The sequence below is a fragment of the Adiantum capillus-veneris genome, chromosome 8 (genome assembly GCF_014529385.1).
Source record: "Adiantum capillus-veneris isolate H3 chromosome 8, ASM1452938v2, whole genome shotgun sequence".
NCBI classification, from domain to species: domain Eukaryota; kingdom Viridiplantae; phylum Streptophyta; class Polypodiopsida; order Polypodiales; family Pteridaceae; genus Adiantum; species Adiantum capillus-veneris.
The window spans coordinates 79,599,791-79,617,473 of record NC_140938.1 but is presented as its reverse complement, the minus strand read 5'-3'; the positions used below and the strand labels follow the sequence as shown (position 1 = coordinate 79,617,473).

At 43.1% G+C, this 17,683-nt stretch overlaps 2 pseudogenes; both read right to left on the bottom strand.

Annotated features, from left to right (window-relative positions):
* Nucleotides 1-1,243: 1,243 nt before the first annotated feature.
* LOC147452425 (uncharacterized) lies at nt 1,244-2,618 on the bottom strand (annotated as a pseudogene).
* Nucleotides 2,619-11,374: 8,756 nt separating this feature from the next.
* The window catches only part of LOC147452423 (uncharacterized), a 111,417-nt pseudogene continuing 105,108 nt past the window's right edge, over nt 11,375-17,683 (bottom strand).

Here is a 17,683-nt window from a genome sequence, read left to right as displayed (position 1 = left end):
ACAAACTAGCAACTATATCAAAAGAAAAAACTATTGAGTCAAAAAAGAAAATTTTGTCAGTAACCTAACCTTCATAATTTCATTGGAATGTCCCGTCATTTTGTAGCATGTTCGCTTGCCTTCGTATGCTTTGCAATTAAGGCATGGTTTCTAAATAAAGTTGCTCTAACACGCAAAGCTCTCTCTCTTGATTCAGAGTTGTAATTCTCACCGCGCAGAGGCTCTAGATGGGGGTCAACCTGCTCATTTGGTTCGACCTCCCCGCGTAGCTGCACAAAGTTGTGCAAGAGGCAGCAAGCCCCTATCACTGTGGGTGCTATTGCCAGATTGACATTCAACTCGCGAAGTATGCGCCATCTATTCTTCAAGATACCAAACACATTCTCCACTTTTACTCTGCCTTTTGAAAGATGCCTATCGAAGTGCTGCTTTTGAATTAAGTGTTGGCCACCTTTCGAACGAAAGGGCTTCACCAAAAAAGTTGTGGCTTTGTAAGCCGAGTCTGCAATCAAGTAGGGTCGGATGCATTCGCCTTGCAGTTGAATTGTGGGACTGGAGAGGGCTCGATCACTCTTCAACTTTTCGTAAAGACTACATTCTTTGAAGTGCATTGAGTCGTGCGTGCTATTGGGGGCAACACATACCACACTCCAAAAAAGCTTATGGGAGTCCACTATCCCTTGTAGAAGAATGCTAGGAAACCCATGTCTGCAAATGTACTGTGCCGGAAATTTATGCTTTGATGGCTTCCTTTGGAGTCTAATATGTGTTCCATCTATGGCACCTGCTACTTGTGGAAGCCTTGTAATAGCTTCAAATCCATCCATTATGCTTTTAAGCCTAGCACCCTCAGGTATGCAAATATGAAAGCGCTTCAACATGCTACGTTGGCTTAAAATGCGGCATATAATCATGGTGTACTTCCGTATAGTGGACTCCCCGATAGGGTAAAGACAAGTCATTGATTTTGGAAGAATGACCATGTGCTAGCCTCCACAGTACACATGCTAGTGCTAAATCACTAGCTACAGGAGCACGGACAAAAAAATCACCACTACAAGGTAAGAAAGGCTCCACTATGTCTAAGAGTGCATTGAAAGACTCATAAGACATGTGATATGCAAATAAATACTTGTCCCGATTATTTAGATTGGCTTCGGACCATAGGCGACAATGAATTGAGGTCCAAAAAACCTCCTGCCTTGGAAACACCCACCATTGACGAGGCCCGTAGCGCCATGCATCAGGCTCCAATAAACTCATGAAAACTCCCCACATCATGAAGTACATGAAGTACAACATGGACTTCAAGTGTATCTTGTTTCTCCCGTATGGAAGCGGATGGCGTTGCCAAAATGGTTGATCTTCCATGCATATAGCGCACGAATGTAGTAGCCAAAATATATGCAAATTTTCCATCCTACACTGACAGGACTACTCATAAAATTTTTATTCAAACATTAAAGCAAGTTTAAATCGATTTGAAGCTAGAAGGGTAACCTTATGCAATCAAAAATTTCTGTATGCTTCAAAATCCAGCTACTTTGTTGCTGCCTGCAAAGTAGAAAGCATACACTCATGAGTTTGATGATAATAAATAAGGTTTGCAACCTTGCAAGAGAATATTACATTTACTTACTAATCTCGGACTTTAGCTAGAATCTTGGCAAGCTCCAATTGAGTGGAGAGGTAAATTTGTTGCCGTTTTGTGTCCTCCTCCTCCCGGATTCGAAGTAGGCACTCCTCCAATGCATGCCTTGATGCCTCTAGCTCTCTCAATGTTGCATTGTGTTTATCTTCCACATCGTGTAGTGTATCGCATAACTTGGTCATGCCCTCACCAATTGTCCGATTCACAACTCCTAAGAGAGACCACTTTGACTGCTTTGCCTTGCTACCACTCACTCCCTCCAATTCTGTGAAGTCCATGGAGCTTATAGGATTTTGGGATGTACTAGCACTAGCTCCAGAATTCGTCCCCATTTCCTCTTCAAGGTAATTCAAAATGTCTTCATTTCCCTTTGCAGTTCCATCGCTGTCCAAACCCCCTGCTAAGCCTGTACATGGTTCAACTTCTCTTTTTTGTACATCTTCTTGAGGGTATCAATTCGAGTTTTTGCATTCTCGGTGTTGTCAGTGGTATCCATCTCAGCATTCACATTCAAAACCACGGCCTCCCAGTCCTTAAATCGGAAGTTGCCCTTGTTGATGTGATTCCATTGTTCATCGTAAATCCTTATTAGAGCATGGGTAGTGTCATCATCCCAGGTGACGGACAATTGCCTAGGCCGCTTTCTTGCCTTTTGAGACACATTGGCACTCGGCTGCTCTTGGCTAGTGCTGCTAATTGGCTGCTCAATATGAGTAGCACTTGGTTGCTCAATCCCAGTTGTCATGTCCACATTCTGAGATTCGATCATGACCTTAACAACCTTAGTAGGCTTCGGAGGAGGAGGAGCTGTTGTTCCTCCATCGGGCATAAAGTCCATGGCACGGGGAAGAGCAAATGTGTTCATGAGGTTTACCTCTTGAGACAACGGGACAAACTCCTCACAGTCATCGTCCGATGGTGAACATTTGCTACCCGAAATGGGCCATGGCAGCGGTATGGGCAATATCCCATACGTAGGAATAGGTCTGGCAATTGTTCCTCTACTAGGAGGACCCTGATGCCAATCTAGGATGGAGTATTTTGACAACAAATTATGGAAAGTGATACGCAAGCAAGCTAGCTATGAACTAATACGAAGTCGAATGAAAAAATCAAATTTAAAGTAGACGTTTCGACAAAACATTACTGTAATGCAATGAAGTTACGCTATCACTCTACCAGAGGTAACTCTTGTTGAGGCACTCGCACACCACGCGAAGCGTTTGGGATTCCCTTTTCTCGTGGAGGGGGGCGTTGTCCTGCGTGAGTTTTCGTTACAGGCAACATCTGATGCATGTGCACATTTGCATTTCCCATTTACAACTTAGTTAGTAGTGCACTATACAGTAGCTCTCTGTAGCATTATGATAATTTACTAAAGCAGAAGAAGTGATTGCAGCACTGAACATTAGAGGCAGTGAATAATTATTGTTGATATGATAATTTAATAAAGCAGAAGAAATGATCGCAGCACTGAACATTAGCAAGAGTGAGTTGTTGAAATTACCTTTCGAGATGTCAGATAGTGAGAGCGCAGCTGAGTAGAAGTAGCACTGCTGAGTCAAGTCGAAGGTGTTGATCCTGAGTAAATCACTACCGAGTTGCTGAGGTCCTCTTGTGGAGACACTGTAGTATGGAGCAACAAAAATGGCATGTAGTAAGCATGGCGGGCAATAGACAAGTGTGGCATGCAGTGCAGTAGTGTAAAACTCACGGCTACCTTAATGTTAACTCATGCAATTGCTATTTACTTTGGTTGCAGTAGTTAACAAGCGCTATTGAGTTTGGTTGCAGCAGAATTTGTAGGAGTTGCAGCAGAATTCACAGGGACGTTGCCAACGTAGGAAATGGAGAGGAGGCAAGGCCTTTGGCGTAGTAGGCAGCCATTGATGTAAAGAGAGCGCAGCCTGTGTGATTTTGCAGGGCAGTGCAACTGTTGGCTTGCCATTTATGTACATGCGATATGGCGAGCAGGGGCGGGCGAAAAGTCGGAGCTTGCACATGCAGCGAATGCTAAAAATAGCATGGAATCGCAGGTGCACCGTTGCAAACGGCTAGGAGAGCCTCGTTGCTTTTCGATACCTGCGGTGGATGCACGTTCCAGCTGCGGTGCGCTACTGTCCAACTTGGAGGTGGGGTCGCCTGGAATCTCCATCAGCCGCGACGGCTGAATTTGCCTGCATGTGTGCGGCCTAAGAGTCTGCGACAATGTGGGCGAGTTTTTTCCATGGTCCAAACTCCAATCCGGGGGAGTGTACGTTTGACTGCTAAGGGGGTTAGCCGTTTTGAATTACCCCTCAGGAATCTGAGAAATTAGAATAGTGATTTGACCCCCCTCAACCGATTCTCCCTCACGATTTAAAACCATTCCTAATGGGTAGGAATTGACCTCATCACGTAGAGAGAATAAGACTCAAGCTTAACCACTATGCTTCCTGCCTGAGGTGCCCTTAACCATTAAAAAAAAACAATTCACCCCCCCCCCCCTTCTCTAATTGACACCCTCAATTTTTAGAGGGGATCTACGGTTCAAAATTGGCGTCACTTGTCGGCGAAGATCACAACCGTTGATCCCAGATGTGAACTTGATGTAAACTCGGACAAATGTGAATTAGTTGTGAACTTGCATGTAAACTAAATGTGAACTTTGCAAAGTCTATGAACTATAGTATTGTGGTGTAAACTCGACGTGAACCCGAAGTAAACTCGATGTGAACTAAGATCGCGACAGACCAAATCTACACAATATGATGCTACCGCTCTACATGCTTATCAAAACGCGTGTAATAGCGTAGTGGTAACGCATTGGTCTTGGGACGAGGAGGTTGTGAGGTCGAATCCTACCCAATTTATTTTTTCCTCTCATTGAATCCACGGCCCACGATCAACAATGATTTGAGACCGTAGATCCCCTTAAAAAATGAGGGTGTCAAATAGAGACGTGCCCCCCTCCCCCCCCGCCCCCCACCCTCGTTTTCTTTTCCTCACCCTTCCCTTTCTCTTTCGCCCCCCCCCCCCCCACCACTAATTAATGGGTTTCCTTAAAAAGAACGTTTTGGGGACCTACTCCCTCACGATTGCGCGATAAAATAACTTGGGTTGTGTGGCGTTGGTGGCTTTTGTATAAGTTTTTTAAACCTTAGTGAAAGTAAACTTCAAAGATTTGATGCTTCCTTTATATTTTCTTGCACTTCGTTTGATGTTGTTAACGAGCTGGAAAAGACTGGACGCTTATAGAGTTTTGAAAAAATCTAGGGGCATTTCACCATTTGATAGGAAATCTTGAGGATCCCAATGTTAATTATTGGTTGTTAGTATGTTACCGAAGGAGGTTGAGATAACTGCAACATTTTACAAGCACAACCAGCCAAATTTTACAAGTTTTAGGTAGCGCGATTATCACAAATCTACCAAACTTTAACCTAAACCCCCAAATAATTTTATGCCTATATTTTTACTTGGTTGGCACAAGAGGTTTACATAAAATGAGACCAAGGGTGGCTCCATGTAGCATTATTACTTGTCATTGATTTAGGGACCCAGTAGGAGAATCCAAGTAAAGACAAATAATAGCGAAAGCTAGAAAAGGAAAATGAGGCCATAAGGACTATGTAGGAAATATGGAACAAAGAAGATCGAACAAATGTTGGCATCCACGAACATATTTCCTATAGTAGAGATAGACTGAAATACAATACTTTCATACCGAGAAAGGGCAGAGCAACAAATGCAGCAATATCTTGAAAATCTCATCGAGTCAAATCTAAGTGAGAGACCAATGAATCTAGTTGGTAGGCCATCACAAAAAGGTCAAAAAGTCAGACTTGTAGGGGATGCCAGTAGACTAGATGAGGAACATAGGGATAATTGATAACAAAGTGCAAATGTACTTGTTTGAAATAGAGTACAATATGAACTAGCACAACAGATTCGATGGGTATGAAAAATCCCGTCAATGAGAATAGGTAGTGGGTATATGAACAGACAATGAATCCAAATCTTTGGCAAAAAGAAAAGATGGTGGACCAAACTCATTACCAAATAACAGTGGTGGTTGGTGGAAGAGAGTTGCATGTTTGATGTAGAGCTTGAGCCTTTTCCTATACATTACATGAATCAGGAGGGCCCTCTATAGAAACCCATTTAAGGAACTTTAGTGTTGATTTCTTCAAGGAGTCATTAGGGAAAAAGGTTTTCACCTTCTGTATTATGAGCCATAGAGCACGGTTCAACTATAGGACATTTCCATCCTTGCATGATTCACCTATGAAATCACATCCACATTTTATAAAAGACATGTGTGTATTCCACAATTGGTTAGTGAAATATTGGTCCCAGCTAGTGAGAGAGATCACTCCTTTTATCCCAAGGACACAACCTAGGTGCTATGAGCACCTCTAAGTCTTAAAAATGGACATGGTGAATGGACATCCCATCAAGAAGGGTTCCAAGATGTTAGAGGAGTTTGTTATTAATATTTGCTTCAACCCAAGTTTGTTATTAATATTTGCTTCAACCCAAGTTTTGCAGCTACTTTGTCCTTATCATTCATAAAAGTGAAGAAAAAATCCTTCATTGGTGGGAGCTAAAAAGACAAAATTGCGAAAGGCCCATACCTTTTCGTTTGTGTCTTGAAGCATGATATCTAGTAGGCGATCCGGTATGAAAGGGTCTGTGTATGTATCCTTTGGTGGGGTGATTTTGTCCATAAAGGAATTTTTAATTGAGAACTCCTGCCTCATGACTTCCACCTCATCCACTTCAAGTTCTTTGGGGATTAGGTTGCTTGTAGCATGCTCCCTTTTTGTTGCCTCATCAAAGGGTTGATCCTTAGCTTTTTTCGTTGGGAAGACGACGGTCTAAACTGTCGCCAACTCCTCTAGAGAGGAAACGGTCAACCCACAATCCTTCTCCTTGTCACTCCGACAGGGAAGAGAGGAAACAAAGGAAGAGAAGGGAAAGAAAGAGGTCACCCTCTTCTCCTTCTTCTTCACCTTCCTCCTCTTTCGAAGAAAGCTATGGCTATTCTCCTAGAGAATACAAGAGGGGAGGACCCTGCATGGCGAAGGTCCGAAAAGCTCAGGAAGTTCAAAGAGGGAGGAAAGAGTATCTCTAGTCTCACGTATGATGGAACCTTTGGTGCTACCGACAAAGTATTGTACTTCATCCAGCAATTTGATGCGGCCTTTGAAGACGAGGGATTCACAGAGTCCTCTAAGCTACGCCACGTAACTATGCACTTCCAGAAATCGGCTCGTCAATGGTGGGCTAGCCTTCATGGCAACGATGAAGCCCCAAAGACATGGAAAACTCTAGAAGTTTCCATCATGAAGCAACTCCTTGCAAGCGATGAAAACGACAAAGTGCTTACCAAATGGCGGAGTTTGAAGCTTCTCTCCCATGAGTCTATCCACAAAGAAGTGGACAAGTTTTGGGATTTACATCTGAAGGCTACTATCTTTCAAAAGATAGACTTCCTCGAGCAAAAGCATGTATATAGATGCTAGTGAGTCTGGTCGTACTATACCACTTGTAAATCCTCCCGCTTTTGATAAATCAATAAGAAGCTCAGTTTTTGCGTACATGATTTTTGTCAAAGAGTCCCTAAAAGGTCCTAATGTTTCATCAAGTGTAAATGGTAGCAATCAAGAAGAGCTAGACTTGTCTAATTTTCTAAAAGGATTCCAAGATGTGTTCATCAACGATATCCCTATGGACTTACCTCCAAAACGAGGGGATGGTGACCATCGAATAGAGCTCCTACCAGGAATCTCACCATCTTAACAAGCCTTCTTATCGAGTTTCCCAAGCTCAACAAGAGGAGATCATGAGGCAAGTACAACAATTGGTAGACAAAGGGATGGTGAGGCCTAGCTCCTCTCCCATTTGTTCTCCAGTCCTTTTAGTGCAAAAGAAAACTGGTACATACCACATGTGTGTGGACTATAAAGCATTAAACTATATCACAATCAAAAATAGATTTCACGTGCCTCGGGTAGAAGATATGTTTGATAAGCTACAAGGCTCTATCTACTTCAGTAGGATTGACCTTAAAAGTGGCTATCATCAAATAAGGATAGTGGATGAAGATATACTAAAGACCGCGTTTCGTACAACGTTTGGTCTTTATGAATATCTAGTCATGCCTTTTGTTTTGACTAATGCACCATCCACGTTCAATCATATAATGGAGAAAATCCATAGATTCTATCGTAAATTCACTGGAGTGTTCTTTGATGACATCATCATTTACTCCAAGTCCTTGGAGGAACACAAGCAACATCTCCAAGTGTAAATCATTGAGGGAACACAAGCTTTTTCTCAATCAAAAGAAAAGTGATTTTTTCCTTCAAGAGATTCATTACTTAGGTCATATTATCTCTCAAGATGAGATTCGTATGGATCCATCGAAGTTAGAGGTAATAAATTCATGGCCTAATCCAAGGAATCTACATGAGCTAAGAAACTTATTGGTATGTATGCATACTATAGACGCATCACAACAAAATTCTCTCAATTAGAAGGACCATTAAATGACTTTACAAAGAAGAACATTAAGTGCATGGACTGCTAAGGAGCAAAATGCTTTTGACAAGCTCAAAGAAAAGTTAACCTCCCAAACAGTCCTAATGCTTCTGGATCTCTCAAAACCATTTGAGGTCCAATGTGATGCTTGTGGGGATTGCCTTGGAGTAGTATTGCTTCAAGAAGGGCATGCCATAGCATATGAGAGCTGAAGGCTCAATGCCAATGAAAGAGTCTTGGGCAGATATGAAAAAGAGCTTCTAGCTGTACTACATGCCCTAGACACATGGAAGCACTATCTATTGGGGACCCCATTTATTTTGCGAACAGACCACCAAAGTCTGAAGTACTTCATGATGCAAACCAAGCTTTTCGACAAACAAATGAGGTGGAAATTATTTTTTTTGCAATTTTATTTTCATATTGCTCACATTGCCGTGAAGTACAATCAAGTGGCCGATGCACTTTCACGACGACCAAAAGTTAATGCGGTGTCTATAACAACCCACAATGATCTATCTTCCATAATAGATAAGTATGCTATTGACCTTGACTTTAAAGACATAATGTCAGCCTTTGCTTTAGGGAAGAAACAAGAACCATTCACCTTACAGGATGGTTATTTTCTCCATGACAATAGGCTATCTATTACCCACTCCCTTCGTGAGAAAGTCATGTATGAATCCTATGCGGGGAATAGAGGCATTCAACCTACTCTTCGGGGAGTAGAAATATACTTCTATTGGCCTACAATGAAAGTGGACATACAAGAGTATGTTTCAAAGTGTGTGTTATGCCATAAAACCAAGGATGATGGAGGGAAGCAACCTGAATTACTAAAGCCATTGCCAATCCCTAATTGACCATGGGAGAGTATATCCATGGATTTTATCTTTGGATTACCCAAGTCTATCCTTGAAAATACGGGAATATGGACAACAGTCGACAGATTTAGCAAGCAAAGCACACTTTATTCCTATCAAAAAGACTATAAGGCATATCAAATGGCAACTCTCTTCATATCTCACATTTTCGAACACCATGGATTGCCAACATCCATCGTTTCACATAGAGATCCTAGAACGACCAATAATTTTTAGAAAGGTCTCTTTGAAAATCTCGGTACAAGATTGAATTTCTCTTCGGCCTATCACCCACAAATGGATGCCCAAAGTGAGATGGCCAAACTTATGATACTCGATCTACTAAAGACTTATGTTATAGAAATAGATCAACGCTCACAGAGGAAAAAGTACTAGCAATATAGCTTTTTTTTCTTTCACTACTTAGTGGCTGCCATGCCAATAGCGGTAGCTCCCTTTCCTCCTATGTAGCCGGCTTGCAGGTCTTTTTCCTGCGTTCCCTCTTCAACTCACCCACCGCAGATCCCTAACAGTCACCTTCTACTTCAATTGCATGATGATTTTTTTGTATTGCAGCTTTCGGCTCTCCAATCCAATGCTTTTCGTTGTCTACTCCCTTGGTGCAGTCTACGCTGCCATGGAATCCTTCTTTCTTCCCTGTGGTGCCCTCTAACTCCTGTACCTAGGTCCTCCCGAGCTCGTCACCCCCTCTTGCATGCTCACCTGATATGGCGGCTCTTCTATTTGCAGCACTCGGTCAGCTGTAGAACCAAGAAGACTCTCCATCTCGATCCTCCTTCTAGGCAACCGTTGACCATCCCTTTGCACTACTCCACGCCATTGCAGGCTTCTCCCGACAGCCCTTCTTCCCTGCAATTCAAACTCCCGGCATACCATGCAATCCCCCCTCCTTTTAGCTCCTCTTGGCCGCAGCCTGGCCACAGCCTTCTCTCGACCTAGCCACCCTCCTGATCAGTCCTCAAAGGCCTTGCTATGTCCCTGGACTTCCTTGCTTCTCCGCCGCATCAACCAGCGCTCTGTCTTTGACTCGCGGCCCTTCTCAGTCGGCACTGGCCACCATCCTTCCCCGGCCCTCTCGCTAGTCCCCCCCCCCCGCCGTCCCCTTCAACTGCCTTGGGTATTTTGAAGCTCTCTTGGCTTCACATGCTCGTCAAGGCCCTGGTTGGCCCCTCACTGCTTCCTCATATGGCAGCCCTTGCATGCACCTACACCTGCCTTACCTTCTATCTCTGATAGCTCCCCCCTCTGCAGTTCAGCGCTCCCCTGTTTACGAGCCGCTCTCGGGCTTCCCTTCTATTCCTGGTCAACGGAAAGCCTGGCGAGTTCTGCCTTCATACCATCCATTGCATTAAATCTTATCACTATTTTGTTTCCTTTTGTGGGGCATTCCCACCACACTGGGCTCGAGCATAGCATAACCCTCCACTCTATGTACTGCTTCTCGTCTTCATCATGCCTCCTTGCCATAGGTTCGAACTAGTTGCATCCACCACCTTCGATCATAAAGATTATCGATTTTGAGCAAAAAGCATCGGTCAAGCACCAATTCAACCATGTCATTTCCATCACTCAATAGTCAGCCACAAGGTTGGTCACGTTTTCTTGAAGTAGAAAAAGACCCTTCAATAACCTGGAACAACTAGGAATTTCAAGAAAATATCTCGCTCACTGCTACATCACAAACAAGTGGCGTTTGAAAAAATCCTTTACGTCATAGATCATATACATCAAATCAAAGCCTCATCGCCATACTTTCAGTGAGCTTTAATGCCCTCCAAATAGATAGTACTCCGAGAAAACATCAACCAAAAGCTTTAAGTGCTTTGGCAAGAGCACCATGATTAGCATACATATCAAAACAAGAGCACTACCAGGTTGGATACCCTGTAAAGTACAGTGTCCTACAGACATCTTGATCAAAATCCCATATCATAAACCTCATAACACCTGTATACAACATCCCTTGTCTCGTTCCCAATCTTGTGATATAAAAATGTGCTCTTGTCACCTGCGATAACATAAAACACTTGCAGTTTCTACTAGAGAGTGCTCCATCCCTGTGTCATCAAATACCTGCTGAATGTCCCTACCATTTTCCTGCAAACTGCCATGCCTGGGCTTCTTACACTTCCATAGGCTGACCATCTTCAGTTGTACCATCATTGCCCAATCCCCAGTTGAGCATTCATGCTCAACCGTAGTATTATTTAAGTAAAATAAGATCAGAGAAAGGGGTAGGAGAGATATACAAAGATATTGCATAAGAAAACAATAGTAGATGTATAGGTTGTATAGAGAAAGATTGTCAGCTACATCACCATCTAGGGTCAGATGGAAAGCGAAGTATTCCATCAAGAAAAATGTGAACTCCACTTGGATAAAAAACAAAGCATCTTGTCCCATATAAACCATGACAACCGCCACCTAGGTATAGCTGATGCCATTGGCCATAACCCTTAATCTATAAATAAGATATATCCCATCCTTTGATTCCACATATAAAACCATACGTAGGCCACCCATGCCTTTCATAGCATAGATCTTCAGCACCCTATATCCACAAGCTTTCATATACATTGTTGGGGTATAAAGCCCAATGTGGTCGCCCAGGTAAGTGGGCGGGCCGCCGGGTATGTACACATATTCTTTTGTAAAAACCTAATAAGAACTCACTATGCTCTACACATTACAGTAGAGCGAGTTCACCATATCGTCGTGCTCTTCTTCTCGCACTCTCTCTTGCGTCGCACTTTCGCTCGTACTCTTTCAACTGGTATCAGATCTCAGATTGAGGCTCGGGGCAGCACTGCAGGAGGCTAGAGTCACCAGCTCAGATTGGAGTGAAATTCGACAGGCAAAGACATGGCCCCAAATCTCGTGGAAAGCCCGAAGGACTTGGTGTTGTCAGAAATTCATTCTGAGGTCATCTTGGCCACCGTTCGGCTTCGACAAAGGTCTGTGCAGGCCATTTCCAACTACGTGGTCTCAAAGGGTGCAGATCCGACTCTGCAAATTTGGGGTTTTCGGCCTATGACTGCAGGTGCTGAGGATATAGACACTCCCAGAGTGTTGATTTGTGGTTGTCTACACATCGAAGGACGTCTCACAGTTCTTGGAGGCGTGTCACATACGACACGGGCGCATCTACACACAGACTGTAGGCGACATCCGCTAGTTCATCAGGTAGCTTGTGTTTACTGCTTGATATTCCAGATTTCATCCTGACATTTCAGGTACTTCCACATGGGATGTATTGTTAGAGATGATGTATGTCTGTAGAGAGTTTGTTGGCGGTGAGTCACGCAGCAAACAACCGCCGCAGCGGTTACAACATACAGTGGGAAATTTGTGGATGTATGACTTTGTGGGAAGTCTATGTACTGTCAGATTTACTGCAGGCTTTGTTGAGGGTCGAGTGAGGTTTTATTGAGCAGGGGGATTCTCGAATGTTGAGATCCTTTCGGTGATACAGGTCTTGGAGCGATCCCTCGAGCACCCTTAGATAGGCAGCTATAATGTATTGACTGTGAGTTAGACAGTTGGGATTGCATCTTTGCTTTACTGCCGTTGAGGCATTGTCGCAGTCTATGCTTATAGGACAGTGATGGGAGAGTCAGAGACAGTACAGGTGCAGGATAGGTTTACCCGCGGCTTACAGTGTCAGAGAGACAATGTTTTTTGAGCTGTTTTTTGGTCTGTTTTTAGTACACCAGAGCCGTTTTACAAAGGAGACTCTGCCAAAATTTATGCAGAATCTGAAGCTTTCTTGGTTCATTTGACAGGTTGATATTGGTTCAGAGGTCAATTTACAGGGAAAACTCTGCCGAATTTTTCCCAGGAAAGTAAACTACTGTGAAGCGTAGCTATGGCTGGATCACAGGACACTGCTCTTTACAATATCAAGAAGCTGGATGGAACCAATTTCCCATTGTGGAAGAAGCAGATTTGGCACGTGTTGGTACAAAAGAAGTAGATAAAACCTATAAAGCTCAAGGGGATAAAACCAGAAGATATGGACGAAGATGAATGGAGCGAAATGGATGAATTGGCACTTTCTACCATTATGCTCACTTTGGCAGAAAGCATTTACTTCAATGTAGCAGACGAGATGTCGGCTTATCAAGCATGGTTAAAGCTGAGTGATCTTTATGAGAAGCAGAGTGCAGCTTCACAGGTATACTGGCTTAAGAAGCTTGTTGACTTGAAGATGAAAGAAGGGACACCTATGTCCAATCATCTGAATGAATTCAACACAATCTATAGTCAGTTGTCAACTCAAGGTGTCAAGTTTGATGAATCTGTTAGAGCTATGTTCCTGTTGATCACATTGCCGGAAAGTTGGGACACTTTTCGCACACCTTTGAGTAATTTTGCACCTCCTGATGGTTTGAACATAGCAGGTGTAGAAGGAAGTCTGCTTACTGCAGAAACCAATAGAAAGACAATGGATCGACAAAGGCAAAGGAACAGCCTTAGTTGTTAGGGGAAGGACCAAAGAAAAGTACAAAGGTGGAAAGAGGAATCAGTCTCGTAGCAAGTCCCGCAGTGCTAAAGGCAAGAGTGACATAGAATGCTACCATTGTGGCAAGAAGGGTCACATGAAAAGAGACTGCAGAGAATGGAAAGCAGAAAAAGGCAAAGAGAAAGCTGAAGACCATGGTGAGAAGAACAAGTCCTCAGTGAAGATTCAAGAAATAAATGTGACAAGCACTGTTGCAGAGGCTGACAGTCTAATGTAAGGAGACATCTACTTCTTGAAGAATACAATGGACTAAGCTCTTCTTACAGCATCTGATGGAAATGCACTGAGTGAGTGGATTATAGACTCAGGGGCATCACTTCATGTGTCTCCAAACAAGGAGTGGTTTACCTCTTATGTGACCACTAAAGATCATGTTCGGCTAGGCAATGGGCAGACATGTGAGATCTTAGGTGTTGGAGATGTTAAATGGAAGTTTCAGAATGGCTCTTCTTTCACACTGAAGAATGTGAGACATGTTCCCGCAATTACAAAGAGCTTGATCAGCACAGGTTTACTTGATGATGCTGGCTACGTCACCACTTTTGGACAAAACATGTGGAAGATATCCAAGGATTCTATGACAGTAGCACATGGAGTAAAGTCTGGAGGACTTTACATGATTTATGTATCAAATGTTTCTAAAAATGTGATCAATGTAACCGAGTAGCCGAACGTTTCTTTGTGGCATAGCAGGTTAGGACATATGTCCAAGAAGGGAATGGAAATCTTGTCTCGTTCTGGTTATTTGCCTGGATTTTCATTTAATGATTTTGAATTCTGTGAACATTGTCTGTATGGTAAGCAAACACAGCAGCCACATAAGCATAGAAGCAGTAGAAGAGATACACAGTTGGCACTTGTTCATAGTGATTTGTGTGGACCTATGCCTAACCTATCGATCTCTAGGGGGAGCTTCTTACTTTATGACATTTATAGATGATTACTCGAGGAAAGTATGGGTTTACTTTCTCAAGCACAAGGATGAAGTGTTTAGTGTTTTCAAAACGTTTGTGACACTTGTGGAGAATCAGAGTGGCAAGAAGCTTAAATGCTTACGCACTGACAATGGTGGAGAGTATGTTTCAAAGGCGTTTCAGGACTTTTGTGAGTCAAAAGGTATAAAACGTGAACTTACTTCTCCTTACAATCCTCCTCAAAATGGTGTTGCTGAGAGGATGAATAGGACCATACAAGAGAAGGTCAGAAGTATGTTGTCTAATGCACAGCTGCCAAATGGGTTTTGGGCTGAAGCTGTATCAATAGCTGTTCATCTTGTAAATAGATCTCCTAGCAAGGTTTTGCAGAAGGATTCAGTTCCAAAGATGGTATGGTCAGGCAAAATGCCCTCATACAAGCATCTCAAAGTCTTTGGATGTGAGGCATATACTCACGTTCCAAAGGAATTTAGGAACAAACTTGAGCCAAAGATTAGAAAGTGCATCTTTCTAGGCTATGGTAATTCTGGTGAGATGGGGTACAGACTTTGGGATCCCGAATCCAGAAAGGTTGTCCGCAACAATGATGTTCACTTTAATGAATCCAAATATCATTCTAAAGCAGAGAGGGTTGAGGAGATAGGAAGAGTTGTCTTCCAAGAAGATGGACCTGCACGTGCAAGAAAAAATGTCAGGGCCCAAGAGGAGCAAGGACAGGATAGAGTGGAACCACAGGTTGTAGCTCAGCCTGAGCCACCTATTGTGCGTAGATCTGGACGTGTCACGCGACCTCATGATAGGTTTGTTCTATCTATGAACTATGTCATGTTGACTGATTGCAATGAGCCTTCATGTTACAAGGAAGAAGTGCAAATGAAGGACTCCGGGAATTGGCAATTGGCCAGGCAGTCAGAGATGATAGCTCTGCATAAAAACAAGACATGGAAGCTAGTTAAATTACCACAGGGCAAAAAGGCTCTACCTTTTAAATGGGTTTACAGGTATAAGATCACCGCTCATGATAGTCAGCCAAAGTACAAAGCAAGGCTTGTTGCCAAGGGCTTTAAGCAAGAACAAGGCATTGACTTTGATGAAGTCTTCTCTCTGGTGGTCAAGATGACTACATTGAGATGCTTTCTTGCATTGGTTGCCATATTAGATTTGGTGTTGCACCAAATGGATGTCAAGACAACGTTCTTGCATGGTGATTTAGATGTGGAAATTTACATGCAGTAGCCAGAAGGGTTTGTTGAGAAAGGCAAGGAAGATTGGGTATGCCAGTTGTTAAAGAGTCTTTATGGCTTAAAACAATCACCGAGGGCATGGTACCATAAATTCCACAAGTTTATGCTTTCTCAAGGCTACAAACGTAGTGAGTTCGATCACTGTCTATATACAAAGAAGGCTAAGGATGGTAGTTGGCTGATCCTTATTTTGTATGTGGATGACATGTTGATTGCTGGCAAGCACTTGGAAGAAATTTCAGCTTTGAAGTCAAAGATGGCAAAATCGTTTGACATGAAAGACATGGGTGAGGCAAGTCATATACTTGGTATGCGCATTGAGAGAGATAGATCAAAGAAGTTGATTTGGTTATCTCAAACAGAGTATATTGACAAGGTTTTGCAACGTTTCAATATGGAGAAGGGAAAGGCAATGAGTGTTCCATTGCCACTATATGTGAAACTTAGCAAAAAAGATTGTCCTGTGTCTGAGCCAAGCCTACATGGTCTTTATACATACCATTGTCTTTTTCTTCAGTCCCTGCTATTGTCCAAGCCGGAGCATCTAGCTGTGCAATACATGATTCAAGAGTTTCTACTTCACAAGCCACCTCCACAATTGGAACAGTATGAGGCTCTTGAGCATGCTTGACAGGGCAAGTTTGCCCAGCCCCCTTGCTTTGCATTGCACCTTCGTTCACATGACTTGTGTCGGCTTGCCTATCTATGGATGTGGACTTCTCCTTCCAATTGTCACTACTTCCCAACTCCCAATAGCTTGAATCTGGATTCTCCTCTCCATAAACTGATTCCATAACCTCATCTTCATATTCATGTTGCTACACAAAAGTTTGTCCATCAACCATCTTTTCTTCATGTATATCCTCTTTGACAAATCTCTCACCTTCGTTGATGAGGATATCTGCTTCTTGTATAAATGCATGACAAACAAGAGGCACCAATGGAACAAATGGATCATTACGGCTTACCCATGGCAAAATGAATGCTTCTTGGATGCTTGTAGCCGCATGTGGCTTCACCGTATGTTGCACCGCTGTCCCTGAAACAAGACCATAATCTATTGGCTTTAACAAGCCCGCTTCCAGCTTCTTTTTTGCTTTCTTGCTCTTTGCCTTGGCTAAGTAGACAGCATTTGCATAACTTTCCACATCGGCAAGCTCGACCTTCTCTCTAATCTTGGGATGTAAGCACTCTAAAAACCTATCTAATTTGAGGTAGTCATTACCTCGGGAGTGGGTAGCAGGTTCTAATTGTTGCCAAATATCTTCAAATTTCTTTAAAAGAATTGCAAACTCACCAATTACATCTTGCTTCAAAACCTTCAATTTTGCAGGAGAAATTCTCGGCTTGAAGTCTTGGATAAACCGAACTCGAACCACCTTCCGTGACTACCAATCGGGAACTTCTAACCCCTCAAACCAGGCTTTGGCCTTCCTCATATGACCAACGGCATATCCCTTGACTTGGCTTCATTGGTCACCATTCGCATCGACAACATCCAGAACTCCACATCTGACATCCAATCTTTAGCATCTTGCTCACCTGAACACACTAATTCACAATCTGGCACCATGTTATTGCACCACGCCATCACTTGAGCGATCACTATGATCTTTAGTGGGGGCACCACAAGATGGAAAGGGGGAAATGGGAACACAACCGACACACAACCTGGCCCAGTGGTTCCACAACACCCCTATTCCCTAATAATCACACACCCAGTCACCTGACCTGCCAACGAGTACTGTCCAAACTCATACCCGAACATCCGTGACTCACCACACACAATCACCCAACATACAAGCACCCTCATCAAAAGGAAATCATCAAGCCCTCATGAAAAGGAAATCATCTCTATGCTCTCAAACACCTTGAGGTTTCTCACATATATGATAAGTTTGTCTATAAGCTAGGCTCTAGCA